Consider the following 20726-nt stretch of genomic DNA (forward strand, 5'->3'; position numbering starts at 1 on the left):
TTAAGAACTTAGACGATGCGGTGGAATATCTCTATTCTAACCAAATAGATGCTGATATTGCGCGATTACCTCCCGAGTTGGATGAATTGACAGACGTAGACGATATTGACTTAGGGGTTGATGTCCAGGACGTCCCAGGGGTTGTGGAGATACAAGTAGAAGAATAAAATGATTGGGAATTGGAAGATGATCTACCGTTGTCAAATTTCATAAAAAGGAAAAAAGTTGCATGCAGTACTAAATCCTGGACACCAAAATGGACTAAGGAAGAACCCATGTATGAAAATATTGAAGAAGAAGGTTGTGGCGAAGTTTTCCACAAAATAAAAGAAGAATTACAGGAATTAACACCACTACAAATATTTGAGAAGTTTTTTGATGACGATCTTTATAATCTTCTTCAAACAGAGATCATGAGATACGCCTAACAGAAAAATAAACATGATTTTTTTGTAACTTCGAAAGACCTCAAATTTTTTATCGGGTTTTTGATTTTTTCTGGCTATCATGCCTTACCTAGCGAAAGAGACTATTGGTCTGAAAGAGAAGATTTGGGTGTTCCTCTAGTGAAAAATGCGTTTTCCAGAAATGCTTACAAAGAAATAAAATCTTGTCTTCACTTTGCTGACAATTTTCTTGCAAATAATAACAAAGACTATAAATCATTCAAAATAAGGCCATTATTTGGGGCAATAAATACTAAATTTCAGCAATGGGGAGTTTTCCATACATTTCTATCGATTGATGAGATGATTGTAAAATATTTTGGACACCATGACCTAAAGCAATTTATCAAAGAACAGCCTATACGATTTGGATACAAATTATGGGCGCTTTGTAGTGATAATGGGTATTGTTACAACTTTGCTTTGTACTGTGGCAATAATAATAAATCAACAGCAGAGCCCAAGATTCCTCTAGGGACTAGAGTCGTAACAAGTATGCTGGAAACTGTAAAAAATCCTGAAAGACACATTATTTTCTTTGACAACTTTTTTACGAGTTACAGGCTCTTGTGTAGCTTAAAAGAAAAAGGCTTCCGAGCCACAGGAACCATGAGGGAAAATCGATCATCCACGGTCCCACTAAGTCATCCAAAGAACTCGAGAAGGAACCGAGAGGGGCCTATGACTGGCACTTTGACAGTAGCCAAAAAATTTTTGTAGTTAAATGGAATGATAGCAGGTGCATTTCGGTGGCAACCAACTTTGATATACTTTTACCAACCACTATTGTACAAGAGTGAAACAAAAAAGAAGGTGGTCGTGTTCCATTTGCACAACCTCTTTTGATTGCCAACTACAATAAGCATATGGGAGGAGTGGACCACCATAATTGGTTGCTTAAAAAATATCTCATATCAGTACGGGGCAAAAAATGGTATTGGTGCCTTTTTACTCGAGTGATAAACATGTCGATCGTAAATAGCTCAATTCTCTATAACATGATCCATACCGGAAAAGAAAAAAAATCCATACAAGACTTCAGGATGGATGTGGCTTATTCATACCTAAAAATTGGTCATGGAAGAAGAGTAGCCTTTGGTAGTCCGTTGAGTTTGTCAAATACGTCTCGGAGTAATGTTACAGAAAACGTAAAATATGATGGCAAGAATCACTTGGTAGCCAAGAGGGAAAGGCAAATGAGATGTCAATTTAACACATACCAAAGTAAACCCCGCACATTTGGTTCGAAATGTAATGTCACTCTTTCTGTACCTTATTGTGTTAACAATTTTCATAAAAAAAATTCGTTTTTTAATTCATGTTTCATAAACACCTCTGATTTTTTTATCAGTACATTAGTTTTATCTTGTAATATATGAAGTTTTTGTATGTACTTACTTTTTTTTTATATTTCAATATGGGTTTATATATATTATATAAGCCCAGCGTCCTCATATGAGGACGGTCTATTTTTTGACCCAATGATCAAAAAATTGATCCAAAAATGAAAAAAAAAATTTTTGCATTTTTTTGAGCCAAAGCAAACATATTAACGAAAACTCAAATAGAAATTAAAAAAAAAGTTGGGCCTTAATGGGTTAAGACTAAATGTGCAGAACTAAATAAAACAGTAAAAACCACTGAAACCAAAGATTTGTATGTGGATTGAATGCGTATTTATAATGTACGTTCCATGATACAATTTCGATTAACTTCTCTTTTACCCGTTTTATCCAGTGTATCTCATTTTTGTAGCTAATGTATAGTGCTTTAGTGATGACATAGTGGGTCTTACAATAAACCAAACTTAACTTTCTTTGCTCCTCGTTCATTCCAAGCTTATTCTCATGTTGCTAGCATTACTGCACTAGATAGGACTATCAAATCATGCCATAGCTTTAATAAAGTCATTTTTAAGTAATAGCTCTCAAATGGTAAAAACGTATGCAATATACCTGAATTTTTGTTCTTATACTTTTTTATTTATTAAACTGAAATAAGGATATATAAATGGGAATCCAATTTTTCATTATATAATCGTTTCATTTATTTAATAGTGTTTGGATCATCTGCAAATAGCGTTTTCTGGAATGGTTTCTCCAATTATACCAGAAAAAAATCACTTTGCTTCCATACTCTTCTATTTATTAAACTAGGATAAAAATAAATAAATGAGAATTCAGCATTTACATATATTTATTCTTATTATATAATATATCTCATTTCCTATAGAAGTCCTCAGAGATCGGCAGATCAAACTTTAGCTCCTGAGTATAAAAAAATATACCTCAAGTAAATTATCGCATTTAAGATTTATTGAACTTAGATTAAATCATCGTTAAAAAATCTATTTTCTTCTTCTTTTCAATATTTGAACATATGTAATAGTATTTTTTAAATTAATTTTTACTATAAATGACATAATACCCAACAAAATAAGTAACACATTATAAATTGGTCACAACAATACAGATTTTATTTAGAATGTAAAACGCCGGTATTTTTCTACGGCAACGGTAAATTGGGCTCATCTTGAAATTAACCACACGACATGATAAAACCGTTTTTCTGTTCTTGTTCGTGATTTTTTTCCTCTTATTGTTCGCCCAAAACTATTATTAACCGTCTTGTATCATTGTTAACTGTACACAATAACTTAAATGTAGGATAAGCGCGAATAAATCTTCTATTGTGGTTACGGAAGAGGACATCCATATTTGTAACCTCTTTTATTAAGTTTTAATAATCTAATCGTAGGCGCATTTGAATTTTGTAAATCAGTGGGTATCAGATGATATTTTCTATGGTGTATTTAATAAAAATATTACATCGTCAACAAAAACGGACAAATCGAACGGAACAAATTATTTATTATATTATATCTATTGATAATTTTATACTTCTCTCACTTTTATAAGAAAAGAATTTGGCAGCTAATGAAAATAATTGCAATAAAGTATGATTTGAGTAAATTATCATTCTATATTTTATATCTTTTTAAATAATTAAAAACAAAAATGACTTGAGTTACACCCAGTTACTAAATTAAATAAGTAGTTTGAAATCGGATCAATAATCGACGTTTCTATTAAATATTAATCACTTTCATAGGAATGGCGTCGACGCTTTGTTAGCTGAAGAAGAAAGAGATGATAAAAACATATATACGAATCTGACGATTGTCGATACTTAATTTCGATAATTGAAACATAAACTTTATAAAGAAGAAAACTTCCTTAGCATTTGAAAAAGATCAAAGGGATGTAGAATATTATACAGTAACTTTGAAACTTTGCTTTCAGGATCTGCCACAATAATATTAAAGCCGCCGAAGATTACGATTGTGTCACAGATTATATATATTATATAATTCTGAAAGCAGGCCTTCGTTGATTTAATTAATTGAAAATCTTATTAAATTGCATATCAACTGATCAGTGTTTTTTTTCATCAATTTTGACTTATAGGCTCTACAAGTCAAAAACACTGTAGTTTTCGAATTATGAAAAAGTATGGCATGTCAAATGTTTTAGAATTTTATATAGAATCAACAAATATAATAATATTTATGATGTTATAGAAAAAATAAATTAGTTGACTTCTATCCCTGGTAAAAGTCTTCATCATATTTATTCTTTTTAATAGCACATCAAAGATCTATGATTTCTTATCACTTTTCTGCTTCTTCATCTATTTTTTTCTTGGTCACCTTCACATATCGTAATTTTGGATCCTAAAAACAAGCAGTTTCACCATTTTTTTTTGTAAAAAAGTCACGAATAGAGGCCGGTATTATAAAACTATTTTAACACCTATTAGTTGGCTGGAAAAGCTACCTGTGTGCATGGAGTCCAAAGAATTCTAAATAGAGAGCCTGCAATAGGCTCTAAATTTAAAAATAAAAAAGAATAAGAAAAAAGGCGATAAAGAGGAAGACGAAGAAGACCATGCAAATAAATGAAAGAGTATATATCTTTATATTTACTTTTCATATTATTTTAAGTGTTTTAATAACTGAAGCTCATTATCCGAATAAAGAAATAAATAGAAAATCTCTCAGGCTTCTAACCTCAAGTTTAATCTAATTTTAAAATCAAATTTAAGATTTATTCTGGTTATGCTCTAAGACCCTTTGGACTGTTAAAAAGCACAGAATAATCTCTTTATTTCCTCCGATGTAAAACTGGTTTCATAAGATATTTATATGCTACACTCCTAAATATTTGTCATCTGTGCAAACGTGGCAAATATATAATCAAATTTTGCAAAATTAACGAGATAAAAGATAAAGTGAACCTAAGATTATATGTTGTTGTAATAACAAAAATATGCATAACTTAAATGGATACCATATTTGCTATTAATTAATATAATAGGATAATGTTCAAAGAAAAATAAGAATTATACGATGTGATCTTCATTTTTACTCTTCGTAACTAATCTATTGACAATATTACACCATATTGTAACGAAATTTAGGAACATACTTTTATTGACAACGTCCAAAACTCTAATTTGACTCGCGTTGACTTACGTTTAAAGTTGTTTTAAGTATCACGAAACGCGACCCTTTTAAAGACTTGTGAAATAATTAAGAAATGCTTAGAATTTTCTTCACTGTTTTTGCCTAAAGAGATCCATAATTTCAAGAGAATACTGACAGTCAAAGCAAGCAAGTATACAAATTCTAGAAAAATTTTAATGGCCCTCAAACAAGATGACCTACTAAAAAACTAGACATAGGTAACCCTACTATTCAACTTTTACTAGAAAATACAAAAAAAATAGTAAAATAATTAACGTATTTATATTTTCATAAATTATTTCAAATGATTTTTTTTTTTTATATACTGTGAAGTGTGTGGATGGCTTCTAAAGGCCTGATGATGCTTTAACTAGAGCGAAACACATGTAGCCCGTTTAATTACATGTTGTGAGACCGTGACTTTGTGTTTTTCTTTGTTTTTCGTCAATTTTGTATGTTGGTCTCTTAGAGAATAATGGATGAGATTTTTGGGTTTACATTACCTGATACTCAAAAAATTATTTTATACAGAAATATTTTAGAAATATAATAAAACTACAAACTCGGATTTGAAACTGGTTTTTATAAGATATTTATGTGCTACACACCTAAATATTTGTCACCTATGCAAACATGATAAATGTATAAACGTATAAAAATAAATGTATAAAACCGGAATTATTCCTAAATCTTTTAAAACATCCATTATAACCCCCATTTTTAAATCTGGAGACAAAAGTTTAATTGATAATTACAGACCAATCAGTACAATTTCTAATTTCGCAAAATTGTACGAAAAGTGTTTAAGGGAGCGACTAGCCGGGTTTTTGGATAAAAATGGACTTTTGTCTGAAAATTTGAATTATGCTTGTAAAAAAATGGCTTGATATATACAAATTAACATTAAATGTCCAAAAAACCAACTATATTGCATTTTCAAAGACTAAAATAAATCGACCATTGTTCACACACTTAGATATTCAAAATCTACCAGATAAAATACAGGAAGCATCAAATGTAAAGTATTTAGGAATTATTATTGATAGTAACATGAAATGGGACTTACATACTGCACATTTAACAAAAAAATTAAATTTCCTAGTCTACAAATTTTACACTATTAGAAATATTTTAGACAGAAATATGCTTATAACCATATACCAAATTTTAGTGGAATCAATACTAAGATATGGAATATTACTCTGGGGCAGTATGCATTACAATTCTTTAAATCCTCTTCAGATAATGCAGAATAAAATATTAAAAATAATTCTTAAAAAACCATTCTTATACCCTACTAAAGAAATTTATAATGAAACCTATATAAACATAAGAACTTTATTCTGTATAACTGTTTGTTGCTTCATACACAATCGTGAAAATATTAGATATCCAATAAATCATAACCAAAACACTAGATCTAATGAAGATAACTAATTCTTCCTGTATGCTATAGTGAGTTCGGAAAGAGATCCATTAAATTTATAGGACCAAAACTGTACAATTTATTACCTAAACATATTAGAAACATCAAAAATAAAAAATTTTCAAAAATAGTGAAGGAATATATTGTAAACAATCTTAATAAGTTTAAGTCTGTTGTATCCTAATATTAGTAGATGCCTTCCCTTGTTAAATTGTTTAGGTACTTTATTACCTCACTGTTATTAATTTATAAATATACTTAGGAACTGTATATATTTGTTAATGTATATATTTTTTCTTTAAATAAGTTGAACAGAAGAAAAATGTTTATTGTACACTGTTCATTTATTACTTCCCATACAGATGCTTGCATCTAGGGCAATATAACTGCATAAATTTGTGTAACTATAATATGATGTTATAAATAAATAAAAAAAAAAAATACTATGAAACAATACGAATAAATAGACATAATAATAATAAAGAAATTTCGTAAAACTAACGAGCTAATAAACTGATGGTAAGGTTATTTTTTATTAAAAAAAAAACAAAAATATGCATAACTTAAATGGATACAATGTGTACTATTTATTATTAGAATATGGCAGAGTCCAAAGAATTATTAATGCAGTAATAGGAAATAAATTTAAAGAAGAACAAAAAGAAAAAGTCAGTAGAGAGGAAGACAATCTTCATGTTAATTTTTACTTTCGAACGTATCTCTTTCAAACATCTGAATCTTATAAACTGAATAATTAAAACGGTCCATAATCTTGATTCTTACTTTCGTAACTTAGCTTTTTTAACGACTAAAGTTCATTACTTGAATGCAAAAAAAGGAAATAAGTATAAAATCTCCCATGCTTCGAGTCCCAAGTTGTTAAGTTGGAAAATCTAAAGACATTCATAGGAAATTGAAGTAATCTGAATAGTTGGAACTCTAAAATCTTGAATTCTTTGGAGAGCCTAGTATAATGTCTAAATTCTTATTCTATGTTATACTTATATTGACAACTCAGCAGAAGTTCCAATATTAAGCAATTGAAGCCTGATATTTGCTGTCAGTAAAATTTGATTACTCACTCTACACTTTTTTTTAAAGTACCTGAAATATAAACTATTTTTAATAAAGAACTATTTCAGAAATATAATAAAATTACAATCAAACTTGATTAGATCTGTTGTCTTAGATGTAAAACTGGATTCATAAAATATGTATGTGCTACATTCCTAAATTGGTAGGCGTGGCAAATCTATAATCAAATCTCCCAAAATTAACGAGATAAACTATATTCTGAAGTTAGGTCAATATCTCGGCTTCTACTGGTCCGATCTGGAAAATTCCAACGGGTTTGTCTTAATTTTGTCTTTCTGAATCCAACGAGACCATTTGCAAGGTCATAGCTCTAATAGTAGCTGAGATATCGGATTTTTGAAGCCCATTTTTGGCCTCAAAAACGAGGTCGAAAAATGACTTTTTCCTAATTTTCAAAGTGCTGTCATTCAGTTAGTTCGACTCGAATCTCGTTATAACCCGGTATTTTCGTAATGTAAGTGGTCTAAAGAAGACGCTGGAATAGTAAGTTCAATTTCGAAAAAAAAATTTGGGTGAAAAAAATCGATATCCCCTCTCGTATCGATTTTTTTCACCCAAATTTTCTTTACCCGAAAAACGAAAAAACCCAAACTTTGGAGTGCGATATCTCGGCTTTTACTGGTCCGATCTGGAAAATTCCAACGATTTTGTCTTAGTTTTGTCTTTCTGAATCCAGCGAGACCATTTGCAAGGTCGTAGCTCTGATAATAGCTAAGATATCGCTTTTTTGGAGCCCATTTTTGGCCTCAAAAACGAGGTCGAAAAATGACTTTTTCCTAATTTTCAAAGTGCTGTCATTCAGTTAGTTCGGCTTGAATCTCGTTATAACCCGGTATTTTCGTAATGTAAATGGTTTAAAGAAGACGCTGGTATAGTTATTTCGATTTCGAAAAAAAAAATTTTGGTGAAAAAAAACCGGGACGAGTTTTATATGTGAGCAAATAGAACATTTTTGAAACATATCTATAAATATTTGAAATATTTATCATTCATGCAAACATGACAAATTTATAAACAAAATTTGCAAAATTAACGAGATAAAACATAAACTGAAATAAAGGTTATTTGTTAATGAAGAAACACAAATATGCATAACTTAAATGGATAAAATGTCTACTATCTTTAGTGAAAGTCCTTGAATAGGAAGTAAGTCCAAAGAAGAATAGCCAGGAAAAGTCAATAAAGAGGAAGACGGTACAGATATATTAGGTGATGTGATCTTCAGCTTTACTCTTTACAACTTACCTCTTTTAACAGATGAAGCTTATAACCTGGATTAAAAAGAAGTTAAATAAATAGTTAAAAGCGTCTAAATTCAACCTGCTATTAAATTGATGTAACCTGGTTATGTGGATCCTTAAAAACCTTTAAAAATTTGGACAGCCTAGAATAATATCTAGATTCAGTATTAGAAATTCAAGCCTCATATTTGCTAATTAAGATTTCATTACTTACTTTACAGTTATCACAATTTTTCTTACAATACCTGACACTCAAAAATATATTCTTGTCTTAGATGTAAAACTGGTTTTATAAGATATTCAAGTGTTATACACCTAAATATTTGTCAATCATGCAAACGTAACAATTTTCGCAAAGAATATGCATAACTTAAATGGATACTATGTCTACTCTTTCTGACAGAGTCTAAGCTGAAAAGTGCTTCATTTGGAATAGAGAATTTGAGAACATGTTTGTTAACAAAACAACCCCTTGCCCCAGTGCACATGTTGACCTTAGACAAAGTTCTGTCAACAACAGAATGTAAACAAATAAAATTAAAAATAATATAATTAATTTAACCAAACAATAATAATAAATTATAGGTTTTTTTGACATGGAATCAAACCCTGGGGCGTATATCTGATACCAATTTTAAACCTTTTATATCCTGATGATGGACACCACTGTATCCGAAATATGTCGGGAATTTAAAAAAACTGAATGTTTAATAAATAAGTAGTGGGACACTGCAGGATTTTCATTTTATCGCAAACAAAGTTGTTGTTTACTAATTCTAGTCGTTCAATATTCTAGGACCTGAATATTGTGAATAAATAGTGCGGTCAATGTCCAATGGATTGGAAGATGTTAAAAAAAATAAGGGACTGCCGACAAAATATTTTTTTTTGCATATTTTTAATGGTGTACGAGAATATAAAATTATTTCATTTATTTTCAAGTTTAATTTCTTCATGTAAAAATTTTGTTTTGCTTTTATTTTGTTGTTGTTAAAAAGTAGTAAAGTTACACGAGTGTACGAGTTTCATTTTGACCGACTGTAGTTTTGCAAGGAGAGGTAGTGTTCTTATTGTCTTTAGTGTTATGTTTTTTTTTTATGATTGTGAAGAGATTAATAAATAAATAAGTTACTTAGGTTAGTAAAAGTGCAACAATTGGCGAAGCGCTTACGTGTACCTAAATTCGCTTAAATATTTTGTACTTTCCTATTATTGGATTGCTTATTCTATCTGTAGGAAAGTAAAGATAGAAGAAGCAATCTTGTATTTAAATAAGTAAATAAAGTGAGTTCCTTATTTGCTTAAAGGCATTCCAAGAGTAAATCTTATTGATTATTTAAATTTTTGTGTAAAAACAGGAAAGAATTGATAATTAGTCTTGCACCTGTTCTGATAAAAATTACTCTTAGAATTAAGTCTTTTTTACTAAGAAATGCCTTGACAACTGGAAAAAAACACTTACTATAACAACTTCTTATATTGTTTCCTATGACAAAATGACCCCTAATCATAATAACCTCGAATTGCCAAGAAGTAAATGCTACTTAGGTCAATAATGGGGCTGTAGGAACATGAATCATGCATACATACACCAAAATGCTTGCCTAGAGGCAACTTATGAACTAATCACTACCTTTCGCCATCGTCAGCCTCTTATCAGGCCATCTCGCTCACTAGATCTAAGAATGCTCGACATTCCAGTGCGTCGTGTATGACCAGTTAAAAACCGAACGTAATAAACATGTCCGCAAAGAGTTTAAGTCAACCAAAAAAAAAAAAAAAGAGCCTTAATACAACCTGTTTCTTCGGTCGTCTCGTGGAACTGGTTATTATGGCTGAATATTTCACCTGTGCCTGGGTTGTAGATTTCGCCTGTCCGAATAAAATTAAGACTATCTGACAAGTGAAGAAAAAAAATGACCAGGAAGCCGGATAACAACGGTAATCGGTGTATGGAGATAAGTTTGAGATACCATGAGCGTACGGGCAGAGAATTTTATTTTATTATGTTAAGAGTATATTATAAAAAGTCCCACTTTAAACGAGTATATCATTTGAAGACCACCTAACTACTCTAGAGGGTTACCTTTAAGGATTCAGGGAGTGGCATTTAAATTAACATGCATGATAATTTCAGATTATTATCCATGAGAATCATAGAAAATTTAGGGATTAGTCGAAAATTTAACCATTGATACTAGGACTATTGCAAGTGTTCATTTACTTTTTGGTCTTTTCAAAAGTTGGCCTACGGGATTCTTCCTTATTGTTAATCTTTTGCTACAAATACCTTCATACTTTTACCGTGGTGAGTGGTTTGAACTATATTATATTTGTTAGCAAATATCAATAAGACAAGCAGAGGAAAATATACATTCTGATCCATCAATCATTTATCATTTGTTCATAGTAAAAAGGGTACGTCACGAATTCCTGTATCTATAAAGGACTCATTTAGTTTATAGAAGGGGCCAGAGAAAATTGGCCACAGATGACATTTTTAGTGCTGGTAGATCCCTGAAAAAGAAAATTACCACAGATGTCCACGGGATCCTAGCTTTGTCGTTAAGGATTGTGTACAGGAATTATCATGATATTTCTAATAGAAGTGAAGTATGTAAGGCAATATTGTTAAAAATGTGAGTCCAGGTTCAAAATTAAAAATGTCGTAGTTAGTTGTCGAAAATGATAACCCTGTTTTATGATATAGAGTGTCTGTCAGCCAAATGGAATAAATTAGCTAATAAATAGATGGAAGCGTGTTGGAAAAAACGCTCGAACACGTCATTTTTTTTCATAAAAACTTTTTATACAGGGTGTATCAGATAACGGTCAATACCAACTTGCTTGGTTTAAACATAACACAGTCAGTGCTATAGTCGTTTGAATTTCATTAACTATAGCTAGAAAAATGGTTCATTTAACAGAAATGCACAAAATAACAATTCTACAGATGATTGGCTATGGAGATAATTCACGGACGCAAATGGAAGTAGCTCGCTTATTTCACGAAAAATTTCCAAATTTGCCGCCTTTAACCCAAGAGACAATTAGTAAAATAGAAAAGCAATTCCGCGAGCTGGGCCATGTTAGGCAGGTAAAAAAAGCAGCTGCCAATGCAATAAGTGAGGATACCAAATTGGCTGTTATGCTTGAGTTTGAGGAAATCCCAAGCAGTCTCAGTACTCGATATTAGCTATTTATCGGTTATTAGAATATTAAAAGAAAACAAAATGCATCCCTATAAAATTATACCCACCCAGGAGCTCACGGAAGACGATTTTAATAGGAGAATGTATTTTTGTGAACAAATGATGGCAATGTTAGACAACAATGTGATCCAATTAGAACATGTTATGTTTTCTGATGAGTGCACCTTTACTCTTCACGGTCACGCCAATCATCAAAATTGCCGCTATTAGTCCAGGAAAAATCCTCGCTGGACGAGAGAAGACAATACTCATTACCCTGAAAAGGTTAACGTGTGGGCAGGAATTATTGAAGAACAGATCATAGGTCCCTTTTTTATCGAGAGCAATTTAAATGGCGATAATTATTTAGAATTGCTTCAAAATAATGTACTGCCAACTTATATCCTGATCCAGGAAACCCACAAGTTTCAGCGAATATGGATTCAACAACATAGAGCACCACCCCACTACCGCAAGCAAATATTTCCAAATCGGTGGATCGATGGAATGGCCAGCACGGTCTCCCGATCTGACGCCATTAGACTTTTTCTTATGGGGATATGTGAAAACTATTGTATACAAAACTAAACCCACTGATTTAGCTGACTTACGAAGACGAATAACCCTGGCAATTAGATCGATCACACCTGAGATGTTGAGTACCGTTGGAAGAAATTTCTATTTACGGGTAGGGTGTTGCCAAGACGTTCGTGGCGAGCATTTTGAACATCTCCTACATTGACATTATTGTTTAGATTTGTATTATGTATAAGTTTTTGCATATGTTGTAACAATTTTCGGCAAATAAATAATTTTCTTTTCTAAATGTTATTTTTTGAATTTTATTTAATATTTCCGAAATAGTCTAAAATGATCTGAGGAATCTAAAAATTAATTAACATACAGGGTGTTATGTTTAAACTAAGCAAGTTGGTATTGGCCACCGTTATCTGATACTCTCAGTATAAAAATTTATTAGCTAATTTATTCCATTTGGCTGACACACACTGTATAAAGCCACAAAGCAACGATGAGAAGCCCGACAATTTTCATATAAACATTCCCTTTCTTGTTATTTTTATATTCTTCTAGAAATATATATCGTAAACATTAGTGTATACAATAATATTTTTCTAAAATACTAAGAGTTCAAAAATTAATATTTTACATAAAATCCCTTTAAAAAAGATACAAAATAAATCTGGTATTAAAATTTTAACGAAAATCCACTTAGGCTTTATTTTTTGTCAGTCGTTAGTAGTGGAAAACCTAAAAATTAAAAATCCTCTACTTAGAGGAGCTCTTCTTAGAATTCTCTACTGAGAGCTAGTTTATTGCTCTGATAAACCATAAGTCGTACAGAAGAAAATATACAACAAACAAAAAACAAATAAAGTATCTACAATTTATCTTATTCATTCATATACCATATTTCATTCTATCATGATATTTTTAATATATAAGTTATATATTCAAGCTAATAATCCATACTGTGACATTTTCTGACATGTGGACGACCGCAAGAGTGTGCCCTATATTTAAGAAGGGTGATTGAAACTACCGACTACTATCTCGATTCTATGCAATTTATTTGAAACAATCCTCTACCGTGATATTTTTTCAAAACTCGTTCTCGATTATCTATACACGGATTTTCGTAGGTCAATCCTGGATTACTAATCTTTGTTGTTTTTCCAGGCAGGTGTGTGCAACTATTAATGAAAAATGCCAACTAGATGCGATATACAAAGGTTTCAGCAAGGCTTTTGACCAGATTGAACATCAAATATTGATAAACAAATTGATGTGCATGTATGGATAAGATCGAGGGATTAAGGTATGTTGATTGTCTGAAAACTAGTTATGGAACATTTACAAATGTTTCCCAAGGACAGGTCTCAGTTATATATACAGTAATATTTCAGAAAATCATATTTAAACACCAAGGCCTCAGAGCTGAACTTAAAAAATATATGTAGTTTGTACAAGGAAAATTGCAAGGAAAACAATGCTACTCCTGTGACAGAGTCTTATTATAGATTTATATTTAATATGGAATTTAATCTTAGATTTTACCGCCCTAATTCCGACACGTGCAGTATGTGTGATAGCTATGCAAATATTATTAAACATTCCAAAGATTAAATTAAAAAAGCTGAAAAGGTATAATGACCACTAACAAGTCAGATGTTCTAGATAATAAAGATTCTACTGACACGTATGTGGTATGCTTTGATCTTCAGCAAGCTTTACTCACCCCACTTATAATGACCTCGAAATTATTTTACCTGAGGCTACTCTGGAGTTCTGTAAACATAATTTGGTAACTAGTAAATCGCCATATGTATATGTACGCATATGTATGTTATTTTATTATAGTCTAGGCGAATTGTACTTTTTGGGGAAAAAATTGTTATCCGGAAACTAACGACGGGAAAAGGTTTGGGGGGGTATCAGGAACGAGAAAAAAATTCATGCAGGAGCAGGTTAAGGGAAGTAAACTTTTGGGGGGGGTGAAAAATTGTACCTTTTCGATTTGCGGCGAAAGTTGACGTCAAAGAAAAAAATGTATAATGGAAAAGTTGTAGACAATAAAAAAATCTACAACTGTTATAGAGGCCGCTTTGTGACATAACCTCAAAATTTCCAAGAAAATCGCGAAAAATTGCTGTTCATTTTCGGAAAAACACACTGATTTTGATAAAACTTGGCAAAAAGATACTTTCATGTGTTCTTAAAAACCACAAATTTTTTCAGACCCAAATATTGAAAATTTTCCAAGATATTAAGTTTTAAAAAAAATTACGATTTTTTCAATTAAAATTTGTTCTTCAAAAAATTGTCGTAGGAGGTTCATCCAGGTCTCATTTTGTTTGTTTTTTTATCTACTTTCAGATAAAGTTTTAAAAAAATAGACTTGCTATTTAAAAATGTGCTCAAAAATGCAAAAAACTAAAAAAAATTTTTTTTCAAAAAAATTTCTACAATAATTTTTAAGAATTTGTTTAAATTTTTTAAAAAACAAAAAATCTGATTACACCATTGAATTCTACGGGAAAAAATACAAAAAAACATATATTTTGTTATTTGATCGTAAAGTTAATTTCTTGATAATATTACCATAAACATTCGATTGCATTGATATACTTAATACTCCGGCTACTAAGGGGCTTGGGATCTCATTGATTTTACTATTTTTACGATTAAATTTTACATTATTTATTATTTTACAATGTGCTGAGTCTATTTTCGAAGGTTACTGTGCCCAAATTCGCTTTCTTCAAGGCCGTATGACTAAATTTTTGGGAAAATAGACAGTTTTTCCTAATTTTCCAAAAAAAAATTATACATTATTGGCTTACCAACTTATAATAATGCATTTTAATATTTTTAAAATTGAAATAATCAATCACAGTAAGTTGTTTGGGTAAAAAATGATACGGTTGAAGTTATTATCAACAAATACCTGGCTTTTGTAAGAAATCATTATGCCGAAAACAGCTGCTTCGTATTTGATGGGTACATAGACGATGAGGCAGGTAAAGAACATTCCACTGCAGTTTCGACAAAAGCAATGAAACGTTTAAGACGAAAAAGTTCTTCAAACTTTCCTTCTTTTCGTCTTGAATCTCACACAAAAATAACAATTGCTCAAGAATTTTTGTCAAACGATAAAAATAAAATTAAATTGATAAAGCAGTTATCTACAGCATTGAAGTTTGAAGGCTATACTGTTCAACAAGCAAAAGAAGATGCAGATGCTATGTTTATAAAGACAGCAGTAGAGATCGCTGAGCCACAAAATTGAAAGCTCCGTAACAGGAGTTGACGAATATAAAAAACTGTTGTTGTAGTTGGCCAAGATATCGACCTTTTAGTTTTGTTGAATTAATTCAATTCGGCAAATGCACCGATTTTTTTCCTTAAAGCAGGAGGAGGCAATGTAAGTGACAGTATTTACTCTTTTAAGTTTGAATGTTATCGGTCTATTGTCGCTTTTTTACATTGCTTCACTGGATGCGATACCATATCTGGTTTTGCAGGTAAAGGTAAAAAAATCACGGTCGATTTGCTTATAAAAACTCGGAACTTATCAGATTTAATAAAACCTTTTTACGAGCCCAATACAGATCCAAGAACTATTGCTCGAAATGGTTGCGCTTTAATTGCATCAGTTTATAACGCTAAGGATACCACATCATCTCTAGACGATTTAAGATTTCAGCGATACAAAGTATTGACTGCAAAGACAACCTTTCAATTGGAAAAATTACCACCAACTGTTGGAGTAGCTACACAACACTCATACAGATCGTATTATCAGCTGCAAAAGTGGCTTGGAAATGAAATAAATGCGACGAAGTGGGGCTGGAAAGAAGTAGCTGTGAATAACTGTAAAATGCTCGTGCCTCGTTTTACAGACATCTCACTAATACCTAAAGAGCTATTAAAAAAAATATCTTATTGTTGCAAAACAAATTGTTCAAGCAACCGTTGTGGATGTCGTAAACACGGTTTGAAATGCACCGTATTGTGCACACAATGTGAACACACAGGAAAATGCTCCAACGTACAAGTAATTGAAGATGATGTTAGTGATTCTGAAAACACTGTGCATGCATTCGAGCAACCAAGTATTTCCTTGAATCAAGAAAATGTAGACTCAGAGCAATCGATCAATTACAGGATGACGATGCAGCGATGAATTTAGTGAAAAGACCGAGATTAGCTTAATAGATTTTTATAAATAAAGTCAATAAAAAAATATTTTAGATAAGAAAATGATAATTTTAATTATTTACTTTAATAAAACACATTGATTGTAATACATTTAATAATAAATAATTTCAAACATTCCTTTTTTTCATAAAATTTATTGTGTATTTTTTCTGTTATACCATCCAATCAAATACTGTGATTGATTATTTCAGTTTTAAAAATATTAAAATGCATTATTATAAGTCGGTAAGCCGATAATGTATTAATTTTTTTTTGGAAAATTAGGAAAAACTGTCTATTTTGCCAAAAATTTAGTCATGCGGCCTTGAAGAAAGCGAATTTGGGCACAGTAACCTTCGAAAATAGACTCAGCACATTGTAAAATATTAAGTAATGTGAAATTTAATCGTAAAAATAGTAAAATCAATGAGATCCCACGCCCCTTAGTAGCCGGAGTATTAAGTACATCAATGCAATCGAATGTTTATAGTAATATTATCAAGAAATTAACTTTACGATCAAATAACAAAATATATGTTTTTTTGTATTTTTTCCCGTAGAATTCAATGGTGTAATTGAGCGATGATCTACGTACATGCTAGAGCGAATAGCTTCAGCTGCCAATGGATAGGTAGCTGTTTCATCATCGGCCAATTTTAATAGCAATATAGGGGGAACAAGTTAAACCATAAACCAGTCTTTTGATACGGAAGTCCTGGACAGGTTCATCTGGAGAGAATCGCCAAAGAATGCGATGATAGTCCTGATGATCAGGAGCAACAACAATCTGCCGATACATTTTAGAAATATCTTTTTTTTGTATATATATATCGATTTTTTGAAGGACAAATTTTAATTGAAAAAAAGTCATTTTTTTTTAAAAACTTAATATCTCGGAAAATTTTTAATATTTCGGTCTCAAAAAAATTTGTGGTTTTTAAGGACACATGAAAGTATCTTTTTGCCAAGTTTGATCAAAATCAGTGTGTTTTTTCCGAAAATGAAAAATAAAAAACAAAAAAATTAAAAAACAGCAATTTTTCGCGATTTTCTTGGAAATTTTGAGGTTATGTCACACAGTGGCCTCTATAAAAGTTGTAGATTTTTTTATTATCTACAACTTTTCCATTATACATTTTTTTCTTTGACGTCAACTTTCGCCGCAAATCGAAAAGGTACAATTTTCCACGCCTTTTCACCCCCCCCCCCCAAAACTTTACTTCCCTTAACCTGCTCCTGCATGAATTTTTTTCTCATTCCTGATACCCCCCCCAAACCTTTTCCCGTCGTTAGTTTCCGGATAACAATTTTTTCCTTTTTTGCTTAAAATTGGTACAATTCGCCTGGACTATTACTGAACTTCTACCTCAAAATATCACTATAATAGTATCCTTAGACTCCTTATAAACAAAAATAAAAATACAGCAAAATTATTTAAGTTTCTAGTAAAATTTACTAAAATTCAAGAAATTCATCACAAATTCTCGGACATACGTTTATGGAGTGTGACCAGGATTTTGGCATGATTGAGAAGGTTAAATGCAAAATTCCGCAAATTTTTATCCCAGAACGTTGGAAGACCGTAATTCAAGAATCTGCGAAAAAGTTTACTGTCCATGAGATGAAAAGGGAAAACTTTTATAATAATAATAATAATAATAATAAACAAAATTTATTACTTTTTATAAACAAGTACAAAATACAATATAAAAATTTAGAATTACACAATGTCTATGAAAAATAAAAGGCCGTGTTACGTCAGTATTCTGGTACGCAGACCAGATACTGTTTAGACGCTCTCTAAAAAAATGTAAAAAATATAACATTAAAAAAAAGTTGCTCTACAACCAGTACCAATATTTCAAATTACAGATCATAACAATTGAAACTTAAAAATACAAAAACACATTCAGCGACATCACACAAAAAATGAAAATCAAAATAAAAGACCAACTCTATTTACTAACGTAAAAACAGAATGTCTCTAGTTTTTCTTTGAAAAGTAGAACAGGCCAGATCAAATGATGTAATCTTTAAGAAATTCAAACTGGAAGTCAAATTATATGAAAAGCTTCGTTTAAAAAGTTCTTTTCTGCGTCGAGGAATAGTAAGAAGATGTAAATTGCGTAAGTTACGATTATTGTTGTTAATTCTAAAATCTGCTCTATCATACAAGTATTGGGGAGATTTAAATTTTATTACCTTGTAGCCCAACGAAATGAAGTGTAGTTTTCTGCGGTTGTACATATTAAGCCAGCCGATGTCTATAAGCTTATGACAGATCCGATTTCTGCGGCGTATCTCGAAAATAAGGCGAAGGCACGCATTTTGTACTTTCTGAATTCTACGAGAATCAAACTGATCCAAATATGGGTCATATAATGTATCACAGTGGTTAAAGTTGGATAGCACTAAGGCGTCACATAGATGTTTTTTTAAATTTTTGATTTAAAAATTTTCTTTGATCATAAATAAGTTTAAGAGCACCATAGGCTTTTCGGAGCTTTTCTGTGACATGCTCATGAAACCGAAGTTTCGCTCAGTTAAATCACTTTATAAGTGACCCTAAAAAATATTGATAACCATGTAACCAGATTCAGTTTTTTTTTTAATTCAAAAGAGGCAGATACATTTTCTTTTTAGCACAAATCAACATTGGATTAGCACAACAATTGGATCCTTAAATGCCGTTTTATACATGTATGTATTCTTACAAAACAACAAGCTTTAAAACTATTGGAATAGGAAAAAAGAAAACATTAGTGAGGAAGCTAGAAGGATAGTTACCAGATGAAACTATAGAAGAAGATGATGACGAAGTTACAGAATATGTAGACTTGTTATGTTCGGATAAGGAATAGGGTTTCGTTTGTTTGTTTTTCTTAAAAGATTTTTCAGGTTTAAGTTTAATAAAGTGCTTTCTAAATCACTTTTAGTTTTATATTTGAACGCCTAAAAACAAAAAAGTTTATAATAAAAATGGTCTGCTAAAGTTAATTTTTCAAATTAAAAAAATATATTGAATTATAAAATAAAAAAATAAGCTAAATGCAAGAAATAACTACCAAGATTACAAATAGACCCACATAAAATAATTGTCTACCTTTCTTGTCGAACTTTGAAACTTCAATAGACTTTAAATGCATTTTTCTTAAAATAGTTCCCCAACCCAATCTAACCCAACCCACGGTAAAGAAATGTATAAAGGATAGACTCATCTTATATTTTTTAGCTTTGTCTCCTACATTCAGTTTAGTTATATAGCCTTACCTATGCTTTATCAATGAAAATATGTATGTTTTTCGACTAAAAAAAACACTTTTGACTTTGACTATTAAATATCTAGGAATTATTATTACCATAGACGAACACTTATTGTTTATAGCAAAAAAAGTAGGAGCCCATATACATAAATTTGTTCAACTACGAGAATTTCTAAATTACTGCTGATAGTTTTTATAAATCACTGAATGAGTCCTTATTAACTTATGGCATCTTGATTTTAGGAATTTTGTATTCTTTTATTGCAAATAGCGGTGAATTACTACAGTATGCTAACGTAAGTAAATTTAAATGAAAATAAAAAGGATTAGTTAAAAACTACTTTCTAATAATAAATTAATTTTTTATGATAAAATGTTCAATTTATAACCGAAGAAACCTTTTAACATTGATCTTGTCGCTTTAGAATATTTTACTACTAAACAATCTACTCTCACGCCAACAAACCTTATACGGTATCGATAAACTAATAAAATTAATAAATCCCTAATTAGGTGCCAAATACGAAATGCGAGCCGCTGTTCCACCGTGTCTGAAGAAGAATCTGTGCCAGTGGGTCTCGAATATGGTTGCACCGTGGGTCAACTGGGGGCCCGGCCCCAGAATCCCCCCGGGGGCCAAATTCACGATATTTTCTACTAAATTCGTGAAAATATCTCTCAAGGTATTTGAAATAACAATAATAATAATAATAATACTGGTGAAACTCATAAAGTTCAGGCCTGAGTAGATTGGAACTGCACCCGAGTTCTCTCTCCGTTACGTCCAGTTATTACACTTTTCTTATTAATTATATTATGT

At 31.0% G+C, this 20726-nt stretch overlaps 1 protein-coding gene and 1 long non-coding RNA gene across 2 annotated transcripts in view; one reads left to right on the forward strand and one right to left on the reverse strand.

Moving 5' to 3' along the window:
* The window catches only part of LOC126733655 (uncharacterized), a 56530-nt gene extending 36965 nt beyond the window's left edge, over window positions 1-19565 (forward strand). Inside the window, exons 2-3 of the long non-coding RNA XR_007659807.1 lie at window positions 13623-13761; window positions 19287-19565. This is a non-coding gene — a long non-coding RNA (uncharacterized LOC126733655). The remainder of the gene's footprint in view (window positions 1-13622; window positions 13762-19286) is intronic.
* Window positions 1-20726, reverse strand: part of LOC126733652 (uncharacterized) — a 148565-nt gene that overhangs the window by 33112 nt on the left and 94727 nt on the right. The gene's annotated exons all lie outside the window — the stretch shown is intronic.

The sequence above is a fragment of the Anthonomus grandis genome, chromosome 2 (assembly GCF_022605725.1).
Source record: "Anthonomus grandis grandis chromosome 2, icAntGran1.3, whole genome shotgun sequence".
Classification (NCBI taxonomy): Eukaryota; Metazoa; Arthropoda; class Insecta; order Coleoptera; family Curculionidae; genus Anthonomus; species Anthonomus grandis.